General features: G+C 44.2%; 1 protein-coding gene across 1 annotated transcript in view; it reads left to right on the top strand.

Moving 5' to 3' along the window:
* The first annotated feature begins 1619 nt into the window (after nucleotides 1–1619).
* NEDD9 (neural precursor cell expressed, developmentally down-regulated 9) overlaps nucleotides 1620–10436 on the top strand; it is a 198197-nt gene continuing 189380 nt past the window's right edge. The window contains exon 1 of the mRNA XM_032140348.2: nucleotides 1620–1807. The gene's annotated coding sequence lies outside the window, so the exon portion shown is untranslated. The remainder of the gene's footprint in view (nucleotides 1808–10436) is intronic.

Below are 10436 nucleotides of genomic sequence, written 5' to 3'. Positions count from 1 at the left end.
TTTCTAAAGTTTGTACATTTAAATTTATACTAATTAAATGCCTAATGAAGAAAATAATTCCTTACCTGATACGGTATAATGGGAAAAGCATAAAAGGACGTTTTGATAAAACACGTACTATCCAGACTTCTCTACCTCCATCAATTTATTATAAATACTCTGTACTATAAAATAAAAACTTCAGAGTAGAATAATTCCAGCTCAAATCTGGAACGATGTGGATACATAGCATGTACTCAAGAATGGTTTTGTAAGGAGAGAGAAAGAGAAGAAAGAAGAATAAAAACATACCTTGATGAATATTGTTAATTGCACTTAACAGGTACAATATATGTATACAATATATACAATATATGATGATTAATATCAATGTTCTGGTTATTGATTTATTCATAAGACCCAATGTACATGGCACTGAGCTAAGTGTTTATTGCTTTAAGTGTGGCACCTTTGTATGAGCGGAATATTCTTTAGCAAGGTTTGAACCAGCTCAAACATTTAAAAATAAATGAACTTCAGAGAAGTCTTACAGAAAATTAAAACAAAACAAAACAACAACAACAACAAAAGAGATGCCACAAGAGTGCAACATACTTGAGCTGAGTCTGATGGGTGGGACCAAGGGCAGCCCTTTGTTTGTCTTGATGATGGAGCAGGAAGGATTTGGAGCAGAAACATCAGGCACCACAGGATCATTTGGGGAACATCCAATATTCAAACCACCTCTCTCTCTTTCCTCTCAACCCTCTATGTCCCCAAGTCATTTGCTAGGCATGAGCAAGGAGTGGAAAATGAGGAAGGGTAGGAAAATAGCAAAGATCTCAGCTGATAATAATACAAAGTTGCCACGAATGATCACAGCAAACACTTATATCATGCTTACTCTATTTGTGCCAGGCACTCTTGGAGTGCTTTACATGTACTAATTCACTTAATGCTCACAACAATCCTGTGACTGTTCCCATTTTACAGACGAAGAGGCCATGGCACAGAAAGGCCAGAAGTGTTTAAAGAGCAGAGCCATAATTCAAACCCAGGAGGCTTGTCTCAGAGCCACTTGTCTGCTACTTGAAAGCACAGAATGAAGAAGACAAAAGGTTTGGGCTTTCGAATTCCCTTCTACATACACAGATCTAGGCTTCCATACCACATTGTAAGTAGGAAACTCTCTGAGCACCTAGCCCCTAGCATGGTGTCTATTCCAGTGTACAAGCTCAATAAGTACTTGTTATATGAAAGAATGTTTCGTGTCAATTAATAGTGGAACGCTTTGCAACATACTAAGTCCATAAAACCATAAAATCCCAATTCAGCTGGGTTGGAAATAGCCTAACTTTTGCTTCAGTGCAGCCTAGGAGGGAGTTTATGACACTTAGAAAAATACATTTTGACAAATCTCCTTGCAATACGAATTTAAAGATCACCTACCTTTCCAAAAATAGCAAAGAGGCCAGAGGAGAACAAGCTTTCTTACCTGTCCCTAAACTACAGAGTGTCCTCAGCGAATCAGAAAGTATGACAGAGAAAAAAAAGAAGAGGCACAGAGAGGAAATGAACCAAGACAACATCACCTCACAGCAACCGGAAGGAAAAACACACACATACATACGCCACTCACATCCGACGTGTGTGGTTGCTCAGTAGGGAAATGCTTATAGCTGCCTCTAGAAGCAAGTCCGCTCGCTGCATGGAGAGGGAAACATGAGCATGCAGCGGGACTAGCTGTCACCTCCCGCCCACCTGTCCAGAGAGGGCCAGAGCATCGGGGAGGCAAGATGATCCACCAACAGTGCCATCCTGCACTTGGGTGAGTTCTCAGCCACTTGCTGTGGCCTCTAGGAGAGGAGGGACTCACTCAGGCTTCTACTTCCTGAGTTGGTGCCAGACATCTGGTGGTGTTTCCCCACTGTGAACACTCCTCAACTGGGGCAGGGAGGACCTCCGCATGCCCCAGAAAAGGAATGAGTGACTCCCGGTCTCCAAGTTGACCTGGAGGTGCTGGTTTTAGTGCAACATTCAAACCCGCATGATTTCTACTTTTGAAATTGTTCTGGGTAGATGCTTCCTGGTGTGTAAGTACATGGCCCCTCCCCTCTTCCTACTGTCATCAGAGAGCTTACCTGACAGCAACTAAGCTTTTATTTTTCCTGAATTATTTCAGTACTTCAAAGTGTGGGCTGTCACTTATTCTTTATGGTGGGTTAGAATCATTTACGTCCTTTTCAGCCTCTTTGGACATGAGTCCTGACTGGCGAGAAATGGTGACTGAGAATTGCGTTCTGTGTGTGTCCTATCCCTGTAGTCATTAGCACAATCTCCAAGGGGCTAAGGACAAGTGACAGCACACTGTGTTCTCCCTGTCCATAGTGGGCTGCCCAAGAGCTCCATCCTTACTTTTCTCCACGTTTATTCTTTCACTTAACCCATTCATTCATTTCTTCCTTCCTTCATTCATTCAATTGCCTTTATTCCACAAAGGACTTGAGGCAAACTTTTTATCTTGCTGAAATTATTTCAAAATGAAGCCCATCTATAATCATAAAGGGGACAATTGTTCTGAAAGGGTTATACATAATTCTAAGCTATGCAGAGATTGGCCACCAATCTTTTCCCTTTGCTTGTATTGAGAAGTGAGAGTAGGTGCTCTAGTCATTTAAACTCCTGCATGGGGAGTCCCTCCTTCCCCTGCCCAGAAGCTGGTTTCCCACCCAGCATTGGGTGTGAAGAGCAATTGTCCATGACAGAATCCTGGGAATCAGCCAAGCAGTTTTCTTCTTTGTTTCTGTTTTCTTCCAAGCTTGGTTATTCTCAAGGACATTCCTGGTTCTAAGAATGTGGAAAGTGGAGTTGGTGGAAAAGAAAGGATATGAAATCAGTGTTTAGCTAGCACTCCACCATTTCTTGTTAATTGGTTAATTTATTTAACAGCTATTTAGTGGCTGTCACTTTGTACGTCACCACTTAAGATAGCTGGGCATGGTGGTGTGTGCCTATAGTCCCAGTTATGCAGGAGGCTAAGGCGGGAGGATTGCTTGAGCCCAGGAGGTCGAGGTTGCAGTGAGCTATGATTGCACCACTGCACTGCAGCTTGGGTGACAGCGTGAGATCCTGTCTCAAAAAAAAAAAAAAAGAAGAAGAAGAAGACTAGGAAGATATAAAAGCAGAGGTGTAGGAGAGGACAGGCTGTAATGGTCGCATGATGTAATTCCCGGTGCCTCTTCCTGTACGTGTAAATAAGGGGAAAGAGCTGTCTTGAATGGCTGTGGTAAGGATCAGATTGGATAGCAAACATTTAAGCATCTGGTAGAGAAGGGGCATCCGAAGTAGTCAGTGTCCTGCCTCCCTCCTCAGGCCTCACTGTGACAGAGCTGGCTGCTGACAACCTGAGCCTTTATCTCATGACCTGAGAGCTTTCTCCAAGCCACATAGGGCCAACTGTAATTGCCCAAAGGACAGATGAAAATTCCCGGAAATGAACTCCTCAAAGGCTATAAATATTCCAGCTCCCTCAGTCTTGAGTGGAATAATCCACATGGAATCAAGCTCCAGTTGCCCACAGTGGTGGGGCCCTTTATGGCTTCTCTCCTTCCTTGGATACTCCTTCACTCCCCATCAGTGCTTCCTGGGATCATTTCTTTGGTTTTTTTTTGTTTTTGTTTTTGTTTTTTGAGACGGATTCTCGCTGTATCACCCAGGCTGGAGTGCAGTGGCGCGATCTCAGCTCACTGCAAGCTCCACCTCCCGGGTTCACGCCATTCTCCTGCCTCAGCCTCTCCAAGTAGCTGGGACTGCAGGCGCCCGCCACCACTCCCAGCTAATTTTTTTGTATTTTTAGTAGAGACAGGGTTTCACCGTGGTCTCGATCTCCTGACCTCGTGATCCGCCCGCCTCGGCCTCCCAAAGTGCTGGGATTACAAGCGTGAGCCACGGCGCCCGGCCTGGGATCATTTCTTAAACTACATGTCCTCGAACTCTGCATTGAGGTCTACTTCTGGGGGAACCCAAGCTAAGACCACCGGCCACCTCCTACTGTAGGTACTTAAAGAGTTTAGTAGTCTGTTCTCCAATGATCAGCTCCATCTCCATTTGACCTTAGACTCTGAGTTTTGATTTCCCACATATCCATTCAAGGGTTGTAGTGGGGGAGGATCCTCCTCCTCCTCTACTGGATTTGGCCGGGAGAAAGGGCACAGTCACAGCAGGGAGAGTACCTTAGGCTCGACATGTCTCCATGCAAACCTGCACAGCACAAAGATGCGTCCTACTGCAAATGACCTTCACTTTGTCCTGCTTATCTGTCACCTTCACAACTCATTTGATCAAAATTTCTGAAGGGTGGAACACAAATAGGAGAATTTTATATAGCACGAGATACATAGCTAGAGCATGAAATCAAATCACATTGAGCCTGATCTTAAAGCTACTCTAACTCTTGGCTCCTTACTGTTTTAACAAAAAGAAAATCAATCTGAGGCTAGGAGCCATCAACAGGCACTGGTAGCTAGCTACAAATTAATAGCATGGTTTTATTTTCCTGTATTTGCTTTTTATGATTACCTTGTATTAAACCACAATGGCCTGGTTTAGGAGTGGTATAAATATTTCTTTTAAAACATAAATGTCTTTAAGTTTTAAAAAAGTGAGTTTATTATTATTATTATTATTATTATTTTTGAGACAAAGTCTCACTCTGTCACCCAGGCTAGAGTGCAGTGTGGCTCACTGCAACTTCTGCCTCCCAGGTTCAAGTGATTCTCTTGCCTCAGCCTCCCAAGTAGCTGGGATTGCAGGTGCCTACCACCATGCCTGGCTAATTTTTCTGTTTTTAGTAGAGATGGGGTTTCACCATGTTGGCCAAGCTGGTCTCGAACTCCTGACCTCAGGTGACCCACCCACCTTAGCCTCCCAAAGTGCCGGAATTACAGGCATGAGCCACTGCGCCCGGCCCAAAAGTGAGTTAATTTAAAGAAAAAACGTTGCTGACAGTCCTGACAGACACAGAATATGGCAAACCCTGGAAAATGGGGTTTAATTAAGAGAAAACTAGGAAAGCCCCACTAGAACACAGGCTCCTCAAGGGCACGGCTGCATCTCCCAGTGCCTTCCACCCAGGGCCTGCCTGGCCTATGCCACTAGGCTGAAATTGTGTGGATTGTGCATATCCCAGGAGGCAGGGGTCCAAGCTGCCCTTGTTAGCCACATGCGTTTTTGGTCTTCAAAATATACAACTTCACTTTGGCTACAGTGGCTCCCAAATGTCCCAGCAGTGATGCAGGGTAGTACAGATGCCTAAAAATGGGTACAACACAAGCTCCATTGTATGGTAGTTCCACCCTAAGTAAGAATCCATGGGGCTCCGACGTAACTCAGCGATGTGAGCTAAGGGGACGGGTGGAGGTATTTGTTCATCTGCATTCCTTTTCACTTTTGCTTCAGATGAGAAGCTCTGGTTCGTGAAGGTCTGTAATTCACTTAACTAGAGGTCAATGAATGAGAAATTTTTTTAAACAGCTACGAAACCCTCTACTTTCCAAGGAAAGTGATACATGAGGGTGAATAATTTAGATAAATTTAGCTTGAGAAATTTTTTAAATATTGTAACATTTTATACTACAAAAAAAGTATTTATAAGGTATCCATATATTCTAAATAATAATAGGAATAAAAACATAAATACACATCCACCTGTTACCCCACTACCCAACCCTAAAAGCCTACTGTGTGCCCCTAACCAATTGTATCCATCTCCCCCAATGCACACTGGGTTAGTCTATGTTTGTGTGGCTATAAATACCTGAGGCTGGGTAACTTGCAAAGAAAAAAGTTTAATTGGCTCATGGTTCTGCAGGCTGTGTAGGAAGCATGGTGCTGGCATCTGCTTCTGGTGAGGCCTCTAGAAGCTTACAGTCATGGTGAAAGATGAAGGTGGAGCCAGCATCACATGGCAAGAGTGGGAGCAAGAAAGGTGGGAGGTGCCACACTCTTTTAAACAACCAGATCTTTTTTTTTTTTTTTTTTTGAGACACAATCTCGCTCTGTCGCCCAGGCTGGAGTGCAGTGGTGCAATGTTGGCTCGCTGCGACCTCCACTTGCTGGGTTCGAGTGATTCTCCTGCCTCAGCCTCCTGAGTAGCTGGGACTACAAGTGTATGCCACCACACCCAGCTAATTTTTGTATTTTTAGTAGAGATGGAGTTTTGTCATGTTGGCCAGGCTGGTCTTGAGCCCCTGACCTCAGGTGATCCACCCACCTCAGCCTCCCAAAGTGCTGGGGTTACAGGTGTGAGCCACTGCGCCTGGCCTAAACAACCAGATCTCATGTAAACTAACTGAAGGAGAACTCACTCATCACCAAATAGATGGTGTTAATTCATTCATAAGGGATCCACCCCCATGTTCCAATACCTCCCACTAGATCCCACCTCCAAAATTGGGGATCACATTTCAACATGAGACTTAGAGGGGACAAACATTTAAACCATATCATTCTGCACCTGGCTTCCCAAATCTCATGTCCTTCTCACACTGCAAAATACAATCATCTTCTCCCAGTAGTCTCCCAAAGTCTGAATTGATTCCCGCATCAAGTACAAAGTCCTGTCTCATCTAAGACTCAAATCTGTCCACCTATGAGACTCTAAAATCAAAACAAGTTAGTTACTTCCAAGACACAATGATGGTACAGATATTGGGCAAACATTACCATTCCAAAAGGGAGAAATTGGCCAAAAGAAAGGGTGTAGAGGCCCCACACAAGTCTGAAACCTAGCAGGGTAGTCATTAAATCTTAAAGGTCCAAAATATAATCTCCTTTGACTCCATGTCCCACATTTAGGGCACACTGTTATAACAGTGGACTCCTGAGGCCTTGAGCAGCTCTGGCCCTGTGGCTTTGCAGGATGCAGCCCACATGGCTGCTCTCATGGGTTTAAGTTGAGTGCTTGTTGCTTTTCCAGGCAGAGGGTGTGAGCTGCCAATGAATCTGCTATTCTGGGTTCTAGAGGGTGGCAGCCCCCTTTCTGCAGCTCCACTAGGTAGCTCCCTGGTGGGGACTCTGTGTGGGAGCTCCAACCCCACATTTCTCCTGGCATTTCCCTAGTAGAGTTTTCTGTGGGGCCTCTGCCTCTGCAGTAGGCTTCTGCTTGAGCACCCAGCCTTTCCCATACATCCTCTGGAATCTAGGTGGAAGCCACCAAGCCTTCTTCACACTTGCATTCTGAGCATCTGCAGACTTAACCCCATGTGGCAATCACCAAGGCTTATGGCTTGTGTCCTCCAGAACTGTGGCCAGAGCTGTACCTGGGCCCCTTTGAGCTGAGGCTGAAGCCACAGTCTGAAGCTCAGCAAGGCAGTAGGGTCCTAGGCCTGGCCCCTGAAACCATTCTTTTCTCCTAAGCCTCTGGACCTGTAATGGGAAGGGCTGTCCTCAAGATTTTTGAAATGCCTTTGAAGGGTTTTACCCTTGTCTTAGATACTGGCTTCCTTTTAGTCATGCTCATCTCTCTAGCAAGTGATTGTTTCACAACCTGCTTGGATTCTTTCTCTACCACAGAGCCAGGCTGCAAATTTTCCAAACTTTTACACTCTGTTTCCCTTTTAAGTATAAGTTTCAATGTTAAGTCACTTCTTTGCTCCCATATCTGATTTAGGTTGCTGGAAGTAGCCAAGTCACCTCTTGAATGCTCTGCTGCTTAGACATTTCTTCTACCAGGTACCCTGGGTCACCACTCTTAAATTCAAACTTCCTCAGGTCCCTGGAGCATGAATACAGTGGAATCAAGTTCTTTATTAGGGCATAATAAGAATGACCCCACTCCAGTTCCCAAAAACTTTCTCATTTCCATCTGAGACCTCATCAGCCTGAACTTCACTGTCCATATCTGTATCAGTATTTTGGTCACAACCATTTAACCAGTCTCTAAGAAGTTCCAAACTTTCCCTCATCTTCCTGTCTTTTTCTGAGTCCTTTAAACTCTTCCAGTCTCTCCCTTACCCAGTTCCAAAGCAACTTCCACATTTTCAGTCATCTTTATAGCAATGCTCCACTTCTCAGTACCAATTTTCAATTTTCTGTGTTAGTCCGTTTTGCATCACTATAAAGAAATACCCAAGGCTGGGTAAGTTATAAAGAAAAAAACTGGGGACCAGGCGCAGTGGCTCAAGCCAGTAATCCCAGCACTTTGGGAGGCCGAGGCAGGCGGATCACGAGGTCAGGAGATCGAGACCATTGTGGCTAAGATGGTGAAACCCTGTCTCTACTAAAAATACAAAACAAAATTACCTGGGTGTGGTGGCGGGCGCCTGTAGTCCCAGCCACTTGGGAGGCTGAGGCAGGAGAATGGCGTGAACCCGGGAGGCGGAGTTTGTGATGATCCGAGATCGCGCCACTGCACTCCAGCCTGGGCGATAGAGTGAGACTCCGTCTCAAAAAAAAAAAAAAAAAAAAAAAGAAAGAAATAAAGAAAAAAGGGTTGATTGACTTATAGTTCTGCAGGGTATGCAGAAAGCATGGTGCTGGCATCTGCTTCGGGTGAGGCCTCAGGAAGGTTACAATCATGGGGGAAGGTGAAGGAGGAGCCAGCATATGACATGGCAAGAAAGAGAGAAACAGACAGAAGGGAGAGGTCCCAGAGTCTTTTAAACAACCAGATCTTGGGTGCATTAACTGAGTGAAAACTCACTCACCATCAAAGGGAGGGCGCTAAGCCATTCATGAGGGATCCACCCCCATAATACAATACCTCCTACTAAGCCCCACCTCTAACATTGGGTATCACATTTCAGCATGAGATTTAGAGGAGACAAACGTCCAAATTATATCACCCACCACAAAAGGAACTATTGTCTTAAAATTTTGTTACTAATTCCCTTACTTTATTTTTGATTGGCCTCCTAGGTCTAAGTGTATGCATAGACATATATGCATAGGTATATACGCAATTTGTATATAGTCAATTTCTGCCTGTTTGGGAACTGTAAGTAAATATAATCATACATATGCATTCTTCCAAGACTTGCTCTACTGTCAACATGATGTTTCTGAGTGTTATTCATGTTGATGCCAAGAGATGTCGACAATTCATTTTCACAGCTGTATAGTATCCTATTGCATAAATGTATGACAATCTATCATTTCTATTAGTTGGCAGTGCTAAGTCATTGACAAAAATGATGGTTCAGAGTTAGGATTTCAGGAAGGCACAATTGCCACCAAATTTATCCCTGTTTCATGCACAAACTACTTGAGCAGAGAAGTGAAGGTTTGCCTCAAGTTAGAAACAGGTTTTAGCTAGCGGACATCAAAGAAGGGAAGGGGTCTTAAATGGGAGAGGAAGAAAGGGCTAAAGCGACTCCCCAAGATTAAAAAATAAAAACAAAAAGAAAAAAAGAATCTTCCTGGACAGACAATTTGTGACTGGGCCAGCCCATGCTGATTGTGGGCAAATTAAGCCTTTCCCTCTCACGGTCACTTCCCCTCCAGATAAGCCCTTGGGGAAAATTTCTATATGAATACTTAATTTACAAAAGTATTCTTCCCCAGACCAGCAGACTGGGTTCCATGAAGGTCCATCAGTTTGCTTGATCCTGAAGAGAACCAAATTTCATATAGTGCTCATCTATAAGTTTCTTATTGATGTATTTTTTATATTCACCTTTTTTATAGCATATGCGACTATGCAGCTACCACACAGTTATCAAACAGTAGTGTCCATGAACCTTTAGTAACCTTTGACTAGTTTCCATGACTCTGAAATTCCCCGCCCACAGCTTCGCTTGTAAAGAGTGGAAATATTTAGAGGAAGTGAGACTATCAGCAGCTCAGCCTCACCATGGGAAGCATTTTCTCCTCAAAGCACAGTAGTATGCTGGTGCCTTCTGTCACCCTATCAGGACATGGCTTTAGCAAGTACAGTGTCCTCTCAGCACCTGTTCCTCATGCAGGTGCTTTGCATCACAGAATCATCGAAACGTTAAGGAGGTAATGCTCTTTGTCACTCCACCGGAGTGGAGAAGTTAAAGTCAAGAGTGTACTTCAGGGGTTGTATCACTGGTTTGGCTTTAGTAGTTGTGAGGTCTTGATGGGTGAGAGTGATCTCTGGCAAATGACATATATTGATTGATTCATTGAGTGAGCAAAGGAGTAAGGTGGGTGTATTAGGGTTCTCCAGACAAACAGAACCAATGGAATGTGTGTGTGTGTGTATACATATATAGAGAGAGAAAGAGAGACAGAGATTTTATGAAGTTGGTTCACACAATTACGGAGACTGGCAAGTCCAAAATCAGCAAGGCAGGCTGGCAAGCTGGAGATCAGGGAAGAACTGACATTGCTACTTGAGTCTGAAGGCACTCTGCTGGCTGAATTCCTTCTTGCTCTGTGGATGTCGCTCTTTTTTCTATTAAGGCCTTCAACTGATTGGAGGCCCGCCTACATTA

Source organism: Hylobates moloch, unplaced genomic scaffold (genome assembly GCF_009828535.3).
Source record: "Hylobates moloch isolate HMO894 unplaced genomic scaffold, HMol_V3 SCAFFOLD_20, whole genome shotgun sequence".
NCBI classification, from domain to species: Eukaryota; Metazoa; Chordata; class Mammalia; order Primates; family Hylobatidae; genus Hylobates; species Hylobates moloch.
The sequence above is the reverse complement of the archived record's forward strand: the minus strand, read 5'-3'. Positions and strand labels throughout refer to the sequence as shown.